The following is a 23,479-nucleotide window of genomic DNA, read 5'->3' as shown; positions in this document are numbered from 1 at the left end:
TTTCACTTTAAATTTAGTTTAAAGATATTGCTATTATAAATCACTTCATGGTACCAAAGCATTGTTTACTAAATGGTATATCATGGTAAAATGTTCAGTTTAACATGATGCTCTTTAGTGTATCATGAATGTTCATGGTTTTCCAAAAAATAGACTTTTAAGACCACATGGAAAATTTCACTATCCATGAAAAACTTTTGCACTTTACAAAGTCCAACCATGGGATACTGCAGTTTATTAATATTATAAATAATTTACTGTGATGATGTTACACATTTTACTGCTTATGAAAACTATACAGAAAAGTATTGGGGTAACAAAACTCATCTGTTCACTTCAAAATCCAGTGGTATAAAAACCATTGGTTCAAATTAGAACTTCTCTTGTGAATTGCTGGCTTCAATTATTTAAACAAATATATGTACTGTATCTGAATCACATTTTAAGGGGTTCACATAGCTTCATGTCACTAATATTACACGGGTTTGCTTATAATCACAGTAATAGTCTAATATTTCTAAACACTTCCACAATCACCTCCTCTCTTAACAAGCTGTTATGCATTGTACTTTAAACATTATAAATCTGAACATAAAATCATGATGGGACAAAATGCCTCACCCTCCTAATACCACTTAGATATTCCGGTTAAAATATTTACAATATTAAAATTTTATAAAAATGATCCTATATTACTCAAATCTAATTTGTGGGATCAGCAATAAACTGTTGTTTTACTCTTAGAAAGACATGGTCTGGAGGGTGAAGACAACAAGTAAGCAGGTCTGGAGCAACATTAAAACAGGTTTTTTACTTACTAGACTTTGATTTTTGTGTGTTATTGTGACTTCACTAGTGACAAACCAAATGAAGACTACAACAAAATTAATCTAAAATATATATTACAGCTGACACCTGGGGACCTGGGTTCGCTTCCCGGGTCCTCCCTGTGTGGAGTTTGCATGTTCTCCCCGTGTCTGCGTGGGTTTCCTCCGGCGCTCCGGTTTCCTCCCACAGTCCAAAGACATGCAGGTTAGGTGGATTGGCGATTCTAAATTGGCCCTAGTGTGTGCTTGGTGTGTGGGTGTGTTTGTGTGTGTCCTGCGGTTGGTTGGCACCCTGCCCAGGATTGGTTCCTGCTTTGTGCCCTGTGTTGGCTGGGATTTGCAGACCCCCGTGACCCTGTGTTCGGATTCAGCGGGTTGGATAATGGATGGATGGATATATTACAGCTTATCAAACAAACTTCAGACAGAGCTAAGTTATGAGGAGCACTAAACTGAAGTGAATTGAGTATTTATGTAAACTTGTGTTTTATCTTGGTACTTGAATTGAAATTAAAATTGCTGCACGGTCACTTGGGATTTCCTGACAGCTAGGATTATCTCATGTACTTTAATCAGCTTCGCAGTGTAGGTGTCACAAGTGTCACATCTAGAAACCCACAAAATAATATTAATATAAAGTAAACATCAAATATAAGGCTGTAATGTGGAACTGCTCAACAGATCAGAGTAATGTGAAAACTTAAAAAACTGAACTGTACAGTATATGGTGTTTTTAAAACCAGGTTTTGTACAGTGTATAGATCAGTGTTTCTCCCAGTTTTACTTACAAATCAAAGTTGAGTGAATGGTCTTAGAGAAAAGCCAAGGAAAATGACACCTTTTATTGGCTAACTAGAAAGATTACAATATGCAAGCTTTCAAGGCAACTCAGGCCCCTTCTTCAGGAAAGATGTAATCTTGCCTGAAGAAGGGGCCTGAGTTGCCTCGAAAGCTTGCATATTGTAATCTTTCTAGTTAGCCAATAAAAGGTGTCATTTTGCTTGGCTTTTCTCTACATTCATAATGGCTAACACGGTACAACACCCTAGTGAATGGTCTTAAAATTATTCCAAGCCCACTCACTGAACAGAGACAAAAATGTTTTCTTCCTCCACTGAAAAGACTTAATAGAAACCAGTATTACTCACTGAAAAACAGCTAATTCAGTTAGCTGAAATGTCTTTCCCAAAAATGAAAACACCAAAAATGTCAGAAGGGCAGCGCTTTCAATTTACGTTGGTTATTCAGATTTAAATGGCAATAGTTAGTTATTATGCTTTGCAAAATTATAAATAGAAAGCACAAAATGTAGGAAAAATAAATATATAGTATCATGTCCCTATCTTTCTTCACACCTTTTAGTGGGAATCAAATTTTCACTGATGTTACTTGATTCAAACGAAACATGAAGCCAAGAGGTATTCAAGTAAAATTAATTCTAAAAATAATGTAGTCTGCAGTCTTTAGTATAGTAATAATTTCAAAATGATTCAAATTGTTCATGTTCATAATGACAATCCTAAAATAAGAGATCAATAAACAAAGGCAGAAACAAACACAGCAAGAAAGGTGATGTGCTTAAATACAAAGAGATGGAGGATCATGCATGTTCTTCCAAACAAAAACAACACTGAACTTTTTTTTTTTTTTTTTTTTTTTAAACTGTGGTCAAGTGACTCAGTAGCTTAATGCTCTAAATGAGTAACAGTGCAAAAGTATTTAAGAAAAGAAAAACAGGAAGTCAGTTTGCAGAAGCAAAGTCAAATAAGGCAACAGCCCCCTCCCCACCAACAACACCACTACCACGCACCACTGAAGCCCACAGATCAACTCTGACTGGGGACAGACCTGCCTACTGACAACCCATGGTGTGTGAAGAAAAAAATGCTTAAAGGCAAGCTGGGGGCCCTTCTGGGAAACTTTTGACAGCTAACATTTGCTTACCCATTAAGCAAAACATTGAAAAGTTGTTGGTTTTCTTTGCAGCTATCTCTAATGAATATGATAAAAGTACCTAGAAAGTTGGTAACATGTTTGACTGAGGACCTTGCCCCTATGAAAAAGTATGAATAAATAGCATGTTTGAAAAAAAAAAAAATAAAATGAAAATACATGCAAATATATTGTAAGTTTCTGTTTATATCTTTGAACTTGATATTTAAAATGTGCATTTTAAATGTGTATTTAAAACACTATTTTAACTTAAGTGTTTCCCTCTGTCCTGCGGTGGGTTGGCACCCTGCCCGGGATTGGTTCCTGCTTTGTGCCCTGTGTTGGCTGGGATTTGCTCCAGCAGACCCCCGTGACCCTGTGTTCAGATTCAGGGGGTTGGAAAATGGATGGACGGATGTTTCCCTCTGCTCTATGTACACTATACATAAAGCTTTAATAATACACAAGATGAACACAGATCTTCAATATTGTGGAACATTTAAAAACACCCCTAGCACCCACTTTTTCAATGTGGCTTTTTCATACCTGATTTTTAGTGCCCCTTCTAGTGGATTATAGACCATATATATTAAAATATCATATACTTCATAAATTTTCAACCATTATTAACCTTTACTATTCTCAGTCTTTTGTTTTATTCTGTTTGAAGGTTTGCACCCCTCCCATCCGATCAAAGTACTATCTGCCCACCTGAGATGTTGAAAGGACTATGGACACTCCAGCTGTTTGTGACACTCACTGCATCAAGTCTTCTAGGACAAAGCATAAAAACAATAAGGAATAACTTGAGCACATTTATGTTTGGTAGGATGCACAGCAGGGACTGGACAGTCTTTTGACCTTGAACCCCTGCAGGTTTATTTTCTCTAGCTCCTCACTAGCCAGAGTTTTCATTATTCTGTCCTTCCTGGCCATCTGACCATAGCATCAGACTTATCATTATAATCACTGGGGACTCTGTCAGATAGTATAGGATTACATCAATTTTGGACATGTTTCAGACAGGCTTGGACTATCTGGTGACAAACTGACCATTATTTCCTACACTACATTGTTAGTGCATTGACTAATTCTCCACAACTGGAAGAATTTAATGCACCCTCTGATATTTTATATTATCTAAAACCAGAAAAAATGTAAAGTTCCTTAATATACAACTGTTTAGAGCTTCTTTTGAATTATGCAAGATTGTATTCATGTTTTTTTAAATAACTTTTGTTGAGCTCCTGCTTGTGTCTCTGTTAAATACACATTGGTTTAATTAATAAGCTGCTGTATAATACAGTGTACCTCCCTTTATATTTTTTTCATTTTATGACTAATTTGCACTATGTTCTGGGTGGAGGCAAGGGTTTAAGGGTGTTTTATGATTTCACATTTTAATTGTTTCAGTGATAGATGGGATCATTTGTAGTTCTGATTGTTCTGAACAAACTTTAAATCTTGTAATTTTGTTTTGCTTAAACTTATGTTTAAATGTCAATTCAATGTTTGAATGTTTAAATTTTTTATATTATATTTATCTCGAACAAATAAAGATGAATAAAATAAAAAGAATAAAGTAATTTAATCCATAATTAAGGACTTCACTTTATCTGTTAAATAAGAGTAAATTAATATGAACTTATTATTTTTGGTATTTCTTGTATTTATTCATTTATACACTTAATTCTAATTTATTAGTTTTCCTTTTACTTACAATTTTTTCTTTAACATCTTCTAAAGCATTTTGAGTTACATGTTGGGTATGACAACATGCTATAGCAAAAATGTTGTAGCTTAGTGATTGTGCTAAAAGAAGACTAGTGAGGGAATCCACCAAGAGATCTGTAGTAACCCTGAACAAGTTATATGCTACAGAGGCTAAGATTGGAGAAATTGTGCAGGCAACAACTGTTCCCTATGCGTTTTACCAAACACAGCTTATTGAGAGAGTGGGAAAGAGCAAACCACTGTTAAAAAAATAACATCTTGGCTACAGTTTGGGCATGTCCATCTGCCCATCACCACAAAGGGACGCCCTTAGTCCTATAAAGGCGAGAGTAACCCAGAGTTCCTTGTGGCTTATTCAAATGAACTTGGGAGTTGGTATTTCATTGTGATTATTTCTGAGCTTTTTGTGATTTCTGGAATTTTTACCTTTTTTGCTCTGTTTTTTGACTTTATCATTGGCTTACTATATTGGGATTTTTCTTGGATTGCCTTTGTGGCAACTCCTTTTTGCCTTTATGTGCTCCATGGAGCTTCATGTTATTATAGAGCATTTTTATTATGAGTAAATCTTTTTTAAATTTCCTATGTTTGCCCTTATGTCTAGCTGAGGTTTAACAGCAACATCTGTCTTTAGTGGACATTTTTGGAGTTTTTGGGAGTTTGTGCTTGGAAACTGTCAAATATCATAACATATCGTGGCTGAGCCACAACAGAATTTGTGACTGAACTTAACAAAGGCTGTTCAGTCATAATCCCCATGCAACCTGATAGAGCTTGAGCAGTTTTGCAAAGAAGAATAGTAAAAAATGGCAGAGTCCCGATGTGCTAAGGTGATAAGAGAGGAAAGAGACCTGTGCATCAAGACTCAAGGCCTGCATGGCTGCCAAAGTTGCATCAACTAAATACTGACTTGATCAGGGTGAATACTTATGCAATCAATTATTTAGTGTTTTATATTTGTTTTTAATGGAGATCACTTTGCAGAGATCTACACTTCAGCATTAAGTAATCTAATTATGATGACAAATGTCAAAAAAGCCAAATTAAAATTCACATTTTTCAATTTAATAAAATGTGAAAACTTCTAAGGAATAGAATAGATATCTCTCTATTATTAAAAAAAAATCCTGTGGGAGGGAATGACTAGGAGACAATACATGATCATCACATTAAGATCACAGAAGATAGTTAAAAGACCCGAAAGGACCTTAAACATGAGACATTGTGCCAAGAGATTGACCCAGGACTGTTTCGTGATGACGTAGAACATGAGATTCTTGCAAGACACGCCCTACTTACAACCAATATCAAATAAGACAACGAGGCAGCAAAACATTCAGTCTTGTGAAGGATTTGAACACACACAGATCCAGGGTCTCAGCGCATATAAAGCGTATAAGGACAATACGTTATAAATGAAACGTCGACGAGTACGCAAAGAAGAGAGCAGTGCGGAGAAAAGAGACTCAAAAGCGTTGGAGAGAAAAAAGAGCAAAAAAGAAAAAATAATCTAGGTGCAAATTCAGAAAATAAGGCAAGTAATTATCAGCCCGTAATAAGTGGAATTGAAACAAAGCATGTCCAATTGGGCTCAGAATTAAAAGACAGAGTAAAAGACAAAGTAGAACTTCATAAAGACGTTCACAAACCTTGGCGCTATACACATGCAGAGCAGATTATGAAAGCAGTGGAATTCGAAAGGCTCCAAAAAAAGAAAAAAACGATACAAATGTGGAGAAAGTTAAAGAATATGAAAGTATGAAAATTAGAAAGTATAAAAAAAAGAAAGTAAAGATCACAGTAGCGCAAACAAACGGAATTAATACTTGAAAAAGGGAAAATAATCACCACGGACAAGGTATCATTGAAAACAAAGCAGGACAATGCGAGGTCAGAAATAAAAGACAGAATAGAAAACAAAGTAAAACGTCATAAAGAGGTTACAAAACAAAAGGGCCAAACACATGCAGAGCAGGTTAGAGATAATTCAGGATAGGTTTCTCTGTTTGGAATTTCAGCACAGACAAAGCAATCTACATCATCATCATCAGTTAATAATTTATTTGGCAAAGTAACCAATAAATGCATGTGAGGTAAAACACATTTTTGAAATTCACTGACTTAAACTTCAAAGCCTTACAATATTTACATACTTCTGACATATCATCTGTGTCCAGATATTCGATCTCTATTCGCCTTTTAGTTATTTCTCCGAGTAATAATTTCTCTTTCTTTGCTCTAATGCGATGTTTACTTTCTTTGTTTTGACACTCTCATTTTTTTCTGCTTTCATATTCTGTATCTTGCTCTGCATGTGTTTCGCACCTTCCTTTTTTTTTTTTTTTTTTTTTGAGTTTTGAATTCCAGTTTTCATTATCTCTAACCTGACAAAGTCATTAAACACATGTCTCACTGACCTCATTTAAAAGATTCAGCATATTGGGACTCGAAAGATTCCAAATATCGTTTTAACATAAGTTCTGAAATAAAAATGAAACTAATGAAATAGCAACAATTCAAAGAAAAAAAAATCTTAAAAGTGTGTATTCGGAAAACCAAACACGGGGGTTGGCAAGCGAAGCCCCCTAGTTATACATATATATTTATTTCATTGTAATTTTTTGTACAAAGAATATAATAAAAAATAGTAACACAATGCAAATAACCATTCAAAAGAAAATAATTGCAATCAATACCATCTAACATTTAGTCAACTATCTACACATATAAGTACAAAACCCACCGGAAATGTTCCCATCCCTTTTAAAATGTCAACATTTAAGTTTTTATATTGTTTGAAAATGTCAGATGTATACAATATATATCTGAAGGGACAGGCCAAGCAGACACAAAGATACATTTTTTTCCCTGAACAGAGCCCTTAGATGTTAGTTAGCTCACCCAGGAAGTTGTCTAAACTTTTATTTTATTAAGGCACACGTATTACTTTAAAAGGTGCACACACTTCCATTTTTGTGTACCTTTTAAAGTAATAAGTGTGCCTTAATAAAATATGTACCCATAAAAATAGCTACTAAAATTATAACACTCCACTTCTGTAATTGTGTATTTTCACTTTTCCATGTGCATGAATGTTTACTAACAAAATTCAAAAGATATAAAGGTAAACTTAATTTGTTGTTAAAACAGATGTGTGTTGCTGTAAAGTGTCAGTTAGGGTTTAAATCTTTGAAACAATGCTTACAGAGAATCCCTATGAAAAAAGCAAGGTGTAATTGTGTAAAGTAACTGGTATTTTACAAAATGCTTTTGCTTTCACAGACCAAAACATGACTGCTAAATCTCATTATTTTACTCTCGCATGATGTTGAGAAAAAAAAAAAATCACTTAAAAACAGCCATGCAAGCAGTAATACTGCAGATCCATTCAACTCTGCTTTTACAGTGTGTGGGAAACTCTGCCGATTTGTTGTATGGACATCAAATACCAATCAAAATGCTTCCTGTAAATTTGCAAATCCTGCAAGTTTTACAGCTTTCTGCAAGAAATGCAGGAAACTTAGAGATCATGAAACTGAAACGCTTCTGCTTATCAAAAATGAATGTTTCGTTAATGCTCTACCATTTTTAATTGAGTACTGATTTAAAGAACATAACATTATCAAACATGCTTAATCCAATTAAGTGTTATGACATTCTTTGCACATTTCATTTTGTCTGTTCCTGCCACCTTGACTTTAATATATACATTATTCATCCAATACTTCAGATTAATACTTTGCCTCAGCAGCCTCTTCAGATTTGTTGCTTTAATTTAAAATCAGCAGAGAAGACACAATAATGCATAGTTAACGCTGTTTTGTCTCAGATCCAGAATTCTGGGTTCAAATCAGGCAACCAGTAATTATCTGTTTGTAGTCTGCATGCCCTCTCCGTGTCTGAACAGATTTTTGATTGAGTATTTTGGCTTTAGTCTCACATCACCCAGTGCAATTTAAAAAAACGTCTTTGCAAGTGTGTGTGTGTGTGTGTGTGTGTGTGTGTGTGTGTGTGTATGGAGAAGGCTCTGCAACTGGTTGGTTTTTTGCCCAGGGTTGATTCCAGAATTGTGCCCAATACTGTCCGAAAACATTTCTGTACCATCCTGATAACTCAAAGCATATTCAGTATTGCTAGGATTTATATACAAGCAAATGTTAATCATTCTAAATTTGTAGGTTTATTAAAATCGAAACCTTTAGAGGAATAGCTTTAAAGATAAAGCACAATTTTTTACTAAATAGTGCAGTTACAGTTTTCTGAAGGTAAATATATAGAAAACATATTCTTTTCATTATGAAGATTGTGAATATTACATAACAGTGCCACTCGATGTATGTGTAGCAAATCTTACAGGTATTAGGGAATCCAGGTTAATGATTAACTGAGATTTTCAATGGTTAAGAAAATAAATTAAGAAATTTCAAACAAATTTTTTTTGTTACATAAACACATTTCTTTCAGTTTTCAGTACTGCAATTTGCAAGTTTCTATATTAAATTTTCTGTTCCAGAGTGCATGTAATTTACTGTGATTGGTGTTTTTTTAACTGGTGCACTCTCCCGATGAAGTGACATTGCAATACATGATAAAAGCAGCAAGCAGAGCCAAAGGTGCATCGACAAAGTTTTGAGCCAAGGCTGTGAATACTTATGTACATGTGCTTTCTCAATTTTTTTTTATTTTTAATGAATTTGCAAAAACCTCAAGTAAACTTTTTCATGTTGTTATTATGGGGTGTTGTGTGTAGATTTCTGAGGAAAAAAATGAATTTAATCCATTTTGGAATAAGGCTGTAACATAACAAAATGTGCAAAAAGTGATGCGCTGTGAATACTTTCCGGATGCACTGTACATGTGACAAGAATAATAATGAACCTTGCATGAAAGAAAAAAAAAATCAAATAGTTAAAGATCTTGTATATCCTCACTACTGTAAATTCCTTTTTGGCAATTTGAAGAGGTATACAATCCAGGAATGCAGAATAAAAACAATGCTGTATGTGAGAGCAAATGACCCTTGAGCAGATGATCCATTAATTTTTTATAGCCTAAGTTTTGAGCTGCACAGTGGTAGCACTGCTGTCACCCAGTAAGGAAAGTTGGCTTCAAGTTTTGGAAGTTCTCTGTGTGGAGTCTGCATGTTCTCTCTGTGTTTGTTTGGGTTTCCTCGTACAGTCCAAAAGAAATGTTAGGTGGATGGGTGATGCTAAATCATCCCTAATGTGTGTGTGTTCACTCTGTGATGGGATGGTGCCCTGTCCAGGGATTGTTCCTGCCTTGCCCCCACTGCTTGCAGGGATAGGCTCCAGCTTACTACTTCAAATAAGAGAGTTTAGAAAATTGATGAATGGATGATTGGAAGGATGAAAAGTCCACACTCGTCATATACATGCAGGAGTTTTTCTGTGCTTTACTGTACATGCAGTTCACTTTCGTATTATTAATCTTCAGCACCCCAGACTAATATACCATCAAATGTATCATTAACTGAAATTATCATTGCAGTTCATAAAATAATTTGGAACCTGATATTTTTTTCAAGATTTATTAACACTCACTACATATTGTTTTCTACCATCTTACTGAATATTAGAATATTTACAAGTTCTTTAAAAATAGATGACTGACTATACAAAAAATTAAAAATCAAAAAGTGATAAGACTACACTACTTGTCCTGAACTGAACATAAACTGTGTAGTAACCACTCATGGGGGGAAGAAGAAAACTTACTAAAAACCTCATGTGTCCAGGATGTGGCTTTCCCTACATAAAGCTGTGATTTTGGTAGTAAACATTACGGCCAAATATATTGATATGAATCTTGCGTTTCTTTCTGCATATTATGTTGAAAATAGGCTGGTGCCCCTACCCCAACTGTTTTCCACAGTACAAAAGTGCACAAAAGAAACAACATCACTATATCTGTATTTGTCTATTTCACTGTAGTGTATTTTGGTCAAAATCAATAGACTTCTAGCATTTTACAATGCTAGTATCCAGACAGACAGATATGAAAGTCACTATATGATAGATAGATAGATAGATAGATAGATAGATAGATAGATAGATAGATAGATAGATAGATAGATAGATAGATAGATAGATAGATAGATAGATAGATAGATAGATAGATAGATAGATAGATAGATAGATGATCCAACCAATTGGCCACCGGTCAAAATCGGCCAATTTTCACGAAAAAAAGAAATCAATTGGTGATCAGTACAAAAGCTGATCACAAAAACTGCCATTTTCAGGTCCTGGTCTTCGAAGCTTTATGCTAATTTAGTTGCAAGGCTCCATTATGGCAGGTATTAGAGTTGCTGAGCCAGCGTGTGTCACACACTCACACTTCACTCTGAAAGTAGTAGAATTCTGTTAATGGATGACTAAAACATTTAAAAACAGTAGAAAGTTACAATTCTGAATCTGTCACAATACTATTCCCTATATTACAGGTATTACCAGCATATGTAGACAAAGTAAACATAAGGAGTAAGGAAACCATTTGGTTATATTTTACAATTCATAAAGAAACTCCTATACTCACAACACTTTAGTTCAGACAAAAGGAATCAAATAAAGGGAAACGCACTAAAAATCCCCCAATACAAATTTGTGCCATTAACTTTAAGACAGTGCCAAATTAACATAACAGAAAAAGGCTTTTAACCAAATTACATTACCGTAAAGCTTTTATTAGAAGTAGTAGGTTATGAAAGTTATTTAGCTTTAATTTGATTTAGCTAATCTTATTGGATTCTTCAGCTGAAATACAGTTAATAGCAAAAAAAATGAAAAAGGGATTAAATATGATGCCTTAGAGAGATGGGCAGAAATAAAAATAATGGACCTACTGAAATCAAATGTGATATTAGGCAAGACTAGTTGCTTTTTTACCATCAGTAATTTTAATATACACAGAAATAATTATGACTGCAGTAACTAATGATGTTGAAGAAGACATCAGTGTACATGAGGAGCACCTAAAATATAAATTTTGCTTAACTACAAATCAAGGTGCTGCAGAAAAAAATTATAACCTAAAGAACTGCTAGAGGCAGTGAAGACAAATCAGTTTGAAGAATCATTACTAATGGAATTTGTTTCAAGTAAATTAAGCCCAAAATTCACAAAAGTTGAAAAGCAATGATTTAAACCAATCAACACAAGAAAAAAAGATCATTAAACACAGTACAATACTGTGGTAAGCACCATAATATACTTTTGCCACATGGACATGCAAGAAGAAAGAATGAAACAAGAGAATGTGAAAGGAATATATCAATGAATGTGAGAGGAATCAAGTTGAAACACCATGAGATAAATGAATACGAACAACAATATTGGAAAAATTCAAGTGCATTAAAGTCTTATTCACATTTGAGGGTAGAGATAATCGTGAGATTGACCAAGAGATCAGCTGAACAGCAACAGTTAACAAATACTAGAAAAAGAAATACAAAAGAAACTGTCAGTCTATACCACCAAACCTATCCCCCAACCCCACCCCACTAAATCTCACCTATAGTCATGAACTCTAGGAGTAGCATCTACAAGAATGAAGTCGCAAGCAGAACTGGTCAAACTTTGGTTCCTATGCAGGATTGCTGAATGCACTCATAGTGACTAGGTGAGGAGTTCGGCAATAAGGAAATAACTCAAGTATAATTTTTACTTCTCTAAATTGAGAGGAGCCAATTGTGGAGGTTTAAACATATACATAGGATGTCCCATAAACATCTCCTTCAGGAAAGTGCAAGTCATTCCACCTTAACAGAATACCTCAGAACACACTGGAGAGATTGATTCTCAATTGTCCAAGAAGTATGTGGGAATTCCCCAAGGTAGTCTCTAAAGGAAGTTACTGAGAATAGGGAATTATGGTTATCCTTAACAGCAAATGTAAAACAAAAGCAATTAAATTTTTGAAACATGGATAATTCAAACAGTTTTTCATGGTTTTTCCAATTGTAAAAGAAACAAAATCCAAATTAAATACAGCAGGGAAAATAAGTATTGAACACGTCAACATTTTTCTCAGTAAATATATTTCTAAAGGGGTTATTGACATGAAATTCACACCAGATGTCGGGAAGAATCCAAGAAATCCACACATACAAAGAAATCAATGCAAATTATTACACATAATTTATGGACTTAAGTGGAATGACACAGGGAAAAAGTATTGAACACGCTTACCGAACATTTATTTAATACAAATAGAAAAGCCAATGTTGGTAATGACAGCTTCAAGAAGCCTCCTGTATGGAGAAACTAGTCGCATACATTGCTCAGGCGTGATTTTGGCCCATTCTTTCACCGTCTTCAAAGCTTGAAGGTTCCAGGGGCCTCTTCTATGAACTCTGATCTTCAGTTCTTTCCATAGATTTTCAATTGGATTCCAGTCGGGTGATTGACTGGGCCATTCTAGCAGCTTTATTTTCTTTCTCTGAAACCAATTGAGAGCTTCCTTGGCTGTGCATTTGGGATCACTATCTTGCTGAAACGTACACCCTTGTTTCATCTTCAGCAACCTGGTAGATGGTAACAGATTCTTATCAAGAATGTTCTGGTACATTTCTCCATTCATCCTTCCTTTAATTATATGAAGTCAGCCAGTACCAAATGCTTGAAAAACAGCCCCACACCATGATGTTCTCATTTCCAAACTTCACTGTTGGTATGGTGTTTTTGGGGTGATATGCAGTGCCTTTTCTCATCCAAACATGGTATGTGCAATAACATCCAAAGAGTTAAATTCTGGTCTCATCTGACCAGTCTATATTCTCCAAGTATTTCATTGACTTGTCCAAATGTTGATCAGCAAACTTTAATCGAGCATGCTTTTTCTTCAGCAGTGGAGTCTTGCATGGTGAGCGTGCAAAGAGCTCATGGCGGTTGAGTGCATTATTTACTGTTTTCTTTGAAACAAGTGTACCTGCTAATTGCAGGTCTTTCTGAAGCTCTCCACAAGTGGTCCTTGACTCTTGATTATTCTTTTGACTTCTCTGTCAGAAATCTTGCAAGGAGCACCTGGTTGTGGCCGGTTTATGGTGAAATGATGTTCTTTCCACTTCCGGATTATGGCCCCAGTGGTGCTCTCTGTAACATTCAGAAGTTTAGAAATACGTCTGTAATCAATGCCATCAGTACGTTTTGCAACAATAAGGTTGCGAAAGTCTTGAGAGAGCTCTTTGCTTTTACCCAATCATGAGATGCTTCTTGGTAATGAGAAACCTTTTTATAGGCCATTAATTACGACTAAACCATCTGATACTAATTTGCACTGATAGGGGGCAGGATGGCGTTATACTTTCAGATTTCAGCTGGTTTCTTCACTTTCTATGACTTTTTGCCCCTCCTTTTCTTCATGTGTTCAATAATTTTTCCCTGTGTCATTCCACTTTATTACACATAACTTAAATTATGGACTATTTGTTTTGATTTCTTTGTATGTGTGGATTACTTGAGTTGTTACCAACATCTGGTGTAAATTTCATGTCAATAGCCCCATTAGAAATATATTTACTGAGAAAAACATTGACGCGTTCAATACTTATTTACCCCGTTGTACATTAATATTCTAGAAAATGAGTAAATATGAAAAAGCTTAGTGGTGATTTATTTTTTACAGGCACTGAACCTAGAGCACAGTTCTGTTGGACAATAACCTTTTTTCACACATTCGTTAAAAATTTTACTTTCCAAAAAACCCAATATAAAAGAAACACAGCAAACTACACTTTCTTGTAAGCAAAAGTGAATTGAAATACGAACCACAAAACAGAGAACTTCCCAGTTTGAATTCAAAAAAGGAGCACAGCTTCAAAATTTGAAATAAAAAGTCCAGAGGAAATCCGCAACATGCTTCCTCATCTTAAGTTAACTTAAACTTAAAATACAACTGCAGACAAATATTTACTTCTGATTGTAAATTTGAGAATTGGACACAGAGTGTTTAATGATATGCAAGATGAGCCACAACATACAGCACTGAATAGCAAAATGAGTAAAAGCACAATCAGATCATAAGCATAAAAGATGATTGCCATATTTCAAAGACAACTTCAATTTTAGGCTTGTTAGCCTAGTATTAATAAAACAGTGAAACTATTAAAAAAATCAATGTAAGCTTATTTATAAGAAACATTTAAAAATAGCCTGCATAAAAATACACAACAAAAGTAAAATAGAGGCCTGCTCAAAGGCAATTCTACCTAAGAGCAACATCAAAACACTAAGTCAATAGTCATCTTTCATTTATGTCTACCAAACCCAGAAAAATGTAGTGAGAAGAAATAAGTATAAAAATGACTTCTGTACATAAATTGACAGCTTACATTACTCTCATTGATTAACAGTGATACTTAACATAGTGTAATTGTTTGCTTTCTCTGTAAAAGCTAGGAGTTTTACTTCAAAGTGTAGATAAACATCCAGCCTTAAAGTGCTCCCAACACTGAAATGAAAACGGCAACAATCTGTTTCCACATTAAGTTGTTGGGTGAAGATTTTGGAGATCATGAGAAACTGCATGTTGGTAATGAACATGGAGTGTAAGTGTGCAAGCAAAGGAAACAGCATTTGCAGGATAAAGGATTATAAATGTAAGGTAAGTGCTCTTGTAAAACCTGAATTCAAGTAAGTTCCACTATGCTTGGGAAGATTGAAGTGGCCCTAACACCTGGTTAGAGAGCCAGAATCAAAAATGTATAGCGATAAATGGCAAATTATTTAAACAAAAAGCACTGTTTCTCTGCTGTTATGTTACTTTGTAAGGCAGAAGCCACTGATCCCAAAAAGAAGGGCTTCAAATCTACACAAGGTGGACTTAAAAGCGTCAAATGATGCTTCAGTGTAAATTTACATTATCAGACAAGGTAGCAGGATGTTTGTTACCAGGAAAACTTAGACAATTTTTGGAGAAGAAGAAAAAAAAATACTGTATATCATTCATGTTTATCATTTTGTTTTGAGAAGGAGATACCAAGCTACACAAACGTTTCAAACAAAAAAGAGACAGGTACAAGGACTGAGACATCAAAAGACCAAGTAACTGTGCAAGTGCTCCTGTGCCTACAACTATCTTATTCAGAACTCCTTAGACCTATGTGCACTTAAAGACAAGAATGCTATGCTAGAGATGAATTACTAGCAATTTTAGAAGGAAAGTGAAGCAAGAATCAAATGATTCAAATTTCTAGAGCAAAAAAAGATCATAAAGACTTTTAACAAGAATTTCAGTAGCAAAAGCGGATCATATCTGTAATTTTATATGGGCAAATGTTGACTGTAACATCAATAAAATCAGATGCCTCAACCTATGAGGCCATGTCACTGACAAACAGGAGCACGTGTTACCAACGGGATCCACAAAACATACTATTTAAAAAAAAAATTATGGTGGAAATGGCACAAAATAATTTTAGTAACTTTAAATACTAGATTTTAAATCTGACATCATTTTTGAAATTCTTCTATTTGAAAACTATATATGGGAACAAAATGCCAATAAAGGAAAATGTTAACAGTAAACCTTACACAAGAAATTAAAAATACATTTATAAACTACTCAACACCTCATCCTCTTCTTTGCACAATTAGATGGTATAATGGAGTGGATCCATAACTGTTTTATAGCTGGGGTGAAGAAATTTCTCTCTGAAAATAAAAGTTTTTATTTACTTTTGGATACTACTACTCTGCATCCAGAATCTCTTATTTCCTCACATTGCTGTCCACTTTCTGTTTTTGTTTCTCAACCAAACATTTCTCCTTTATCCATTTAACAAAGGTGTAATTTGCTGCTCCAAAGCTGGATACTGTACTTCTGGCTTACATTTAGCTCCATTTATCATTCATTAGAATATGATACACTCCTCAAATGTTATGCAATGTCATTCAAGCATGCATGGACCTTGTTTGCGTATGTATGTGCAAATAATAAATATCTCAACATTGTCTTCTTATATGCTTTATTTTTATTTAATGTTGTTAACTCTGTGCTGTGAACCTGATGTAACTGCCTCATATGCTTGCGTTCTAATTGAGAGTCATGAATTACACCGCCTGCCTTAGCAGCATCTATATATATAATTCACTAAGCCGCCGACAAGTAGCCACCCATAGAAAGCACGCAAGACAGCCACGCCCACCAACTCTAAGACCATTGGATACGACGACAACTCACAGAGCCACGACCACCAACTTGGACGCAATGCCTCAGAAAACACACCGTCATTTACGTTGACTGTTCATTTGCCTTCCATTGCCATCGCTTCAAATGTATCTCATGGAAACAACACTTCTTTCAATGTTATACAGATTCCTGCATCAGGTAACAGCACGCGCGCTACACTGAATGGATCAACATGTGTCTACCCGGCGCAGAGAGGCGTGGGTAAGCCGTTGAACCCCATTCGTGCTGGAAACCGGGGCTTGCAATTGTTCCCCACGAACGAGGAATTCCCAGTAAGTGCGGGTCATACGCTCGCACCGATTACGTCCCTGCCCTTTGTACAACCCCCCCCCATTACTACCATAGTAGGGTGACTTGGTGGATTATATATATAGAAAAGCAGCCAGAACCGCAAAGAACAACAAAAAGTCTACGTGGCTCAGAGGTGCATTTGGACTGTACCAGAGACAAAAGCGAATGAGGCACTGTCTGGAAAATGAACAGTCAACGTGACTCACAGGTGCATGTAGACTGCGCAAAGACGAAAACGACTCAGGTGACGAGTTGGGGGTGGGCACATGAGCAGGCAGTGCATTCTGAACGAGAAATCAGCAGACTAGCATGACGGAGGGGGCGGAATGGGCGTCCTTCCCCTCTCATCCCGTTCCGCCCTCCGCGCCCGAGCGCCGTCCACCCCCGTCCCTCGCTCTGGGAGGAGAAGGCGCGATGGCGGTCCTCCAGTTTTCAGTCACGGACAATTGTATGTTGGTTCGTACCGTGCATTGTTACAATGTTACTTTTCTTGGTGGTTTATTAAATTACGGATTTTTCAAATGTTAATTTTTTCCCTGTGCTTAAAAATCATTAAAAAAGCGGCCTGATTATGCAGCGTATGCTACGCCACGGGTTGGCTAGTTAGCTTTAATGCAGGAACCAACCCTTGAAGTGATACCATGATGTTGCAGGGCCCAATTACACATACAAACACTACCAGAATCATCAATTAACATAACATGCAAGTCTTTAGAGTTTTTAAGAAAATCCCACATAAACAACAACTGACGGTTATATGTGCCAGGCATGGTAATTTTCTTTGACTTTATATATAAAAAAAAAATGAACAAACTGTTGGCTAAAATGCCTCTACAATCAATAAATCATTTGTATAACATTACATGAATAACACAAACAAACAGTTTAATTTTTATTTTATGTAGCATATTCCTATACTAAACAACAAGCCAAAATTATTTACAAAGGTAGAGGTGTAGTTAAAACATAAAATTCTACAAATATGAGCATAAACATCCTGTCACACTGACTGTTTTATGAGTGAAGTCCTATAATGGAAGTTAACTACACCTCTTCTTTGCTTTGCTTTCTCAGTGACATGAAAATAAATGCTTTTATCATCAACATCATGCAACCTCTGCAAAAAAAATAAATTAGCTGACTCATTTACTGTGGCGTAATCTGTAGGATTATGTGAAATCCAAAAGAACCACCATGCAGGACATGATCAATCAACCAGTGGAAAATGTAAATGAGATCCTGATCCAGCTAGCCAACAAGAATAGAGTGTTAGCTAAATCCAATGTAGTGCCCCCTGTGCTTTCTCCACAAAGAGAAGTCATTCTCAGACATTAAAATGATATAGAAACATTTCTACTTAATTTATAAAGCACGGAACTGGTCATTGTTAGCTGCAAATAGAAAGGGCCAAAAGTATTTAATGTCCTGGAGAAAGAAACTACCTTTTCCATCCCTTTAATTTGTTTTATAAGAATACTAAGTATGGTACAAAACAACTCAGCATACAATTATGTAATTCAATATTTCACATAGGGCGGCACGGTGGCGCAGTGGGTAGCGCTGCTGCCTCGCAGTTGGGAGATCTGGGGACCCGGGTTCGCTTCCCGGGTCCGCCCTGCGTGGAGTTTGCATGTTCTCCCCGTGTCTGCGTGGGTTTCCTCCGGGCACTCCGGTTTCCTCCCACAGTCCAAAGACATGCAGGTTAGGTGGATTGGCGATTCTAAATTGGCCCTAGTGTATGCTTGGTGTGTGGGTGTGTTTGTGTGTGTCCTGCGGTGGGTTGGCACCCTGCCCAGGATTGGTTCCCTGCCTTGTGCCCTGTGTTGGCTGGGATTGGCTCCGGCAGACCCCCGTGACCCTGTGTTCGGATTCAGCGGGTTGGAAAATGGATGGATGGATGGAATATTTCACATAAGTTTCAACATCATCCCTAACCAATCACTAAATCCTATACAAAATAAATGAAATGAGGCACCCCTATGAAAATGAAAAAAGGATTTAAAAAATTTAGTTAGTGAAATATATTTTAAAATAATATACATACACACACACACACACACTCTCTTGCAAAAAAGATTTAATAGAAACTGTTTCACATTTGTTCTGCCATTGCATGACACAATCATCAATATTCAGTGTAAAGTTTGTTAAAGATAGCTTTAAATGTACGGTAGGTGTCAAATTTAGCCTATTTTAGTAATTTGTTTTCATTGCAGTGTCAGTTGAAAATGCATTTTCACATAAGCATGTAAAAGCAAGCTGGAGTAGGAACCAAAATGCTTACTCATTTAAAAATCCACATTCACTATTACCTACAATTTAACAAGTAAACTAGTCTTCAAATTTTTTTAATATAACATATGAGGAAAGATCAGTCAACATACTTTCTTCATTTGCAGATGCGAGGGGTGTTCAAAAAGTTTCCGCACTTTTATATTTTTGTTGGAAACGGTGAAGGCGGGAGGAGTAGTAATTGGGCTTTAAAAAGTTGGTACAACGCTGGGAAAATTGCATCGCAAACAAAGGTGACTATGTAGAAAAGTGATGTAATTTGTTTTTGAAATTCTTAATAAATAGATTAAAAAAAAAAAAGTGTGGAAACTTTTTGAATGTCCCAGTCAAAGTTTTTGTTTGATAGGCATACAATTATTTCTGCTCTTACACTATCACAGAGTTTGTTTGAAAATGTCACTTCATAAAAGAACAGCAAATATCAGCATGTAATTATTAAAAAAAATCTAACTTTAGTTTACTTGTAATGGTAACATAAAAAACACAGTAATATTAATAAGTTTAATTTGTATAGTACGCAACACTTCATTCATTAAACAACAAAGGCATTTAATAACTATCACTGTCTGGTTTGGGAGAGCTCAGATCAAGCATCAAAAAATTCAATCAGTGTTGCATCAAATTCAGACTATTTGTTGACCACCACTAATTTTTCCAGCTAATACAAGACATTATGCATTAAGGAACTTTCTAGAAGTTTTCACAGTTTATGAAACACTGATCTAGAAGGTTAACAGAGATCCAACCAGCTTAATTAAGGAAAATGTTAATAAATTCTTGCCAAATCTCAAGAAGCAGTTCCTCAAATGGTAAATTCTATTTATCATTAGAAAAAAATCAAATAGGAAATCATTTTGATACTGTGTGGTGGGGCGTTGTTTTGGATTTTTTTAACTGAAGAAGATAAGACAATGTGTAAGCAATTTAGCAGCACGTTATAAGCTATGTAATATGTGACCTGCCAGTCCATTTCAAGACCACTACAGATTGATGTTGTTATTGTCTTTCATTTATCAACCCAGCTATCTTATCAAATAGTCATGATTATACCATTGTTTAAAACGGATGCCTACTTAAAAGATGTCATTCTCAGATTTGGAACATAGAAGTGAAAAGAAATATGGATCGTACTTTACGATATTCCGTTATTTGCTTTGTTGAGTGGTAATGCATACAAGAGATAAACACATACTTGGGAGAAGACAAACTTGAACAAACTGTACAGTTTTACAGGGGAGGAATTATTGCCAGGTAAATTGCCAAGTAAATAAGATATTAGCACCTTATCCATCAAAGTCCAGTTTAAACCCATCACTATGATCATAGTGGGTATCCTGCTTTGGACTGCAAATGTGAAAATAACTACAAGAGAAACTTAGTTGGCAGTGATTGCATGAGTGAGTATTCTTTAAGAAAATGATACATTTTATGTCAGATATTTTCAAAGAAATTAAGCTTTTAAAAATAAATCATTCACAATTCAACACATGAATGTACTTTTCACCTTGAAAAATTGACCAAGATATTCAAAAATAGTTTTATCTTACACAAAAGGCTAAAATAAAAACTCCAGATCTGTGTTAAAAATCACCTATCTAGCAATGTTTCTGCTTCTGACTCTATTTTGCCCTGTCTTTTCCTTACTTGTGCCTGGCTTCAGACCTCAGTTTCAGCTTAGGACTAAATGCATGTGTAGTGGCACTAGGGCTTACAAGGAGAGGTCAGCCTTTTAGTTTTATCACCGGTCCTTTTTAATGCCCCTGTCACAATGCTACCTCTTAAAATAGTACTCTCCAACTGATGCAAAGAAAAGGGAGGCTTTAGGCCAATAAAACATCTTCTGTAAATACTGGATTCATCATACAATTTGTTAAGGAAGAAGAGTGTGCGTTAGGGTTGTCCACACAGATAAGTAGCAACATTCAGAATATAATTCTTATAATGTACCTTTGAAGATAAACCAGTTAAAACTAGGAAATATATGCTTTATTAAAGGTATATTCTGATTTAAAATTAAAATAATAAATTAAGAATTAATTATCAAGCATATACTGTATAATGAGAGGAAATTGTTTATCTTTGTGAAATTTCTACACCACTATACTGAATTTATCACAAAGAAGTGATAAAGGTCCACTGAGGGCCTTTTAGTGGATTTATGATTTGAGGAAGTCTGAGTCAGTTACTCAGAACCTTTCTTTACACAGAACAACTAAATATTATCTACAAAATATCTTTAATGACTGAAAACCTGGATTAGCTTTAAAACATATCTCACTATTATATAAAAAAAAATCCTGCAACAAGATGAGACTTTTTGAAGAGATAATTTCAAGTCCCGCGAGACAAGACTTTGGCCATGAGATTTTTTCAAGTCACGCCGTCCTCTCAACCATATACAGCCACGCACACAGTACTTTCACCTCTCATTCATGTGAATGCTTTTGTCAGACACAGTTCATGCTCTCTCAGCTCATAAATTTTAACGTTTTCCTCACTTTAAGTTCCCAATTACAGAAGACGTATTATGTCCAAATCTTATTGAAGAATTTCATCACAAAGGGTTATCAACAGTAAAAATGAGTACATGGGCAATCCTAGCACCAAGAAACGATGAAGTGAAATGAATTAACGCCAAAAATGTCGATCAGTTACATGGCAAATCAGTTAAATGCCTATCAATAGACTATCCTGAAACAGTTGGTGGTGATCGTGCGGAACATTAAAACATCAACTTGCAATATCCCGAAGAATATCTACAACCGTTAACACTGTCCAGTCTTCCACTGCACAAATTACTGTAGAAAGAAGGATGTATCCAAGAAAGGTAATGTAGTAAATCTTCCGAGGATAACAGACAACAAAGGAGATCTTAATACTGTATGCCATTCGTATTAAAACGTTAACAGTTTCCCATTAGAATAGCTTTTGCAAAGACAATTAACAAATCTCAGCCAAACATTCAAAAAAGTTGTTTTATTTAAGAGAGAAAGAAACAAAATTCAATCATGGGCAGTTATACGTTGCATTGTCATGATGAAAATCCAAACACAGAATCAAAATTCAATGCGATATTGATGAAAATTTGATTCAAAAAATTGTTTTTACTTAAGTTTTACAGTAAAAGTTTAAAAAGTATTTGCTTGTTAATTTCAAATCCAAACAGAACGAAAATCATATAACGCAACGAATAACTAACACAACATGAAAAATAATTTACTTTCAAATTATTGCATTTTACTATTTTTTAATATGGTTAATTACTCGCTGTAATGTAAAATAGTTCTATCATGCATATGTAACAATTGTAATGTAAAAAAAATCTGTTTAAATTGTACATCCACATCCCTATATGCGAGTGGATGAACCGCAAAGTTGCTAATGTGTAGCATCAGCCTGGGGGTTGACAAGCAAAGCTAGCAGGGGGTAAAGCACCCTAGTATGCTTTAAAATATCAATATCTTTCTTTTGAATGTTAATTTTCATCATATGTAGACATACAGTACTACATCAGATGGCAATTATAACTCACAAACCAAATTTTAAAAAACAGAACTATTTATATTGACATATCAATACAGTATTTACACACATTCCATTATTTTCGCCAATCCACTTTACATTGTGTACAGTCTGGAAGGTCTATTGAAAACACTAAACCAACAACATATGATATTTTTATATGAAATAAAACCTTTTTTCATAGGAATCTGTATTCCTTTAATGTGGATAGTGACAAATTCTACAACTCTGTGAAGGCGAGTGTGATTTTCTATGCTGTGGTATGCGAGGTTGGGAACATCACTCTAAGAGAAGCCAACCGAACCAGCAAGCTTATCAAAAAGGCAGGTTTGGTTGTGTCAAGCAGTCTCGACCCTGTGGCGGTACTACAGGAGGACAGAATGAAAACAACACTGAGTGCCATTATAAAGAATGGTGCACATCTTCTCTCTGACACACCAACACTGACAACTTTCAGCCAATTAAATATTCAGCAGAAGTGTGTCAAGAAACATTCTTTTTAGTCATTCTGGTGTGTGTTCAGACCATTGTGTGTGTGTTTTTACTTATTTAATGAGCTTCTCTAAAAAGCCAAATATCCCCCAGGGACAAATAAAGTTCTATTTATCCAAGACCAAGACGGAAAACATATTATTATAAAGTATACAATACTATTCTATTCTTCCATGATACAG

The 23,479-nt window shown here is 35.3% G+C and overlaps 1 protein-coding gene across 3 annotated transcripts in view; it reads right to left on the bottom strand.

Annotated features, from left to right (window-relative positions):
- Positions 1–23,479, bottom strand: part of pik3cd (phosphatidylinositol-4,5-bisphosphate 3-kinase, catalytic subunit delta) — a 110,569-nt gene that overhangs the window by 78,709 nt on the left and 8,381 nt on the right. The window contains exon 1 of one of the 3 annotated variants that reach the window (XM_051931421.1): positions 20,566–20,611. The exons of the other annotated variants lie outside the window; for them this stretch is intronic. The gene's annotated coding sequence lies outside the window, so the exon portion shown is untranslated. Of the gene's footprint in view, positions 1–20,565; positions 20,612–23,479 lie in introns of those variants that run through there. 3 annotated transcript variants of the gene reach the window in all.

The sequence above is a fragment of the Erpetoichthys calabaricus genome, chromosome 8, assembly GCF_900747795.2.
Source record: "Erpetoichthys calabaricus chromosome 8, fErpCal1.3, whole genome shotgun sequence".
NCBI classification, from domain to species: domain Eukaryota; kingdom Metazoa; phylum Chordata; class Cladistia; order Polypteriformes; family Polypteridae; genus Erpetoichthys; species Erpetoichthys calabaricus.
This window is presented reverse-complemented; position numbering and strand designations above follow the sequence as displayed.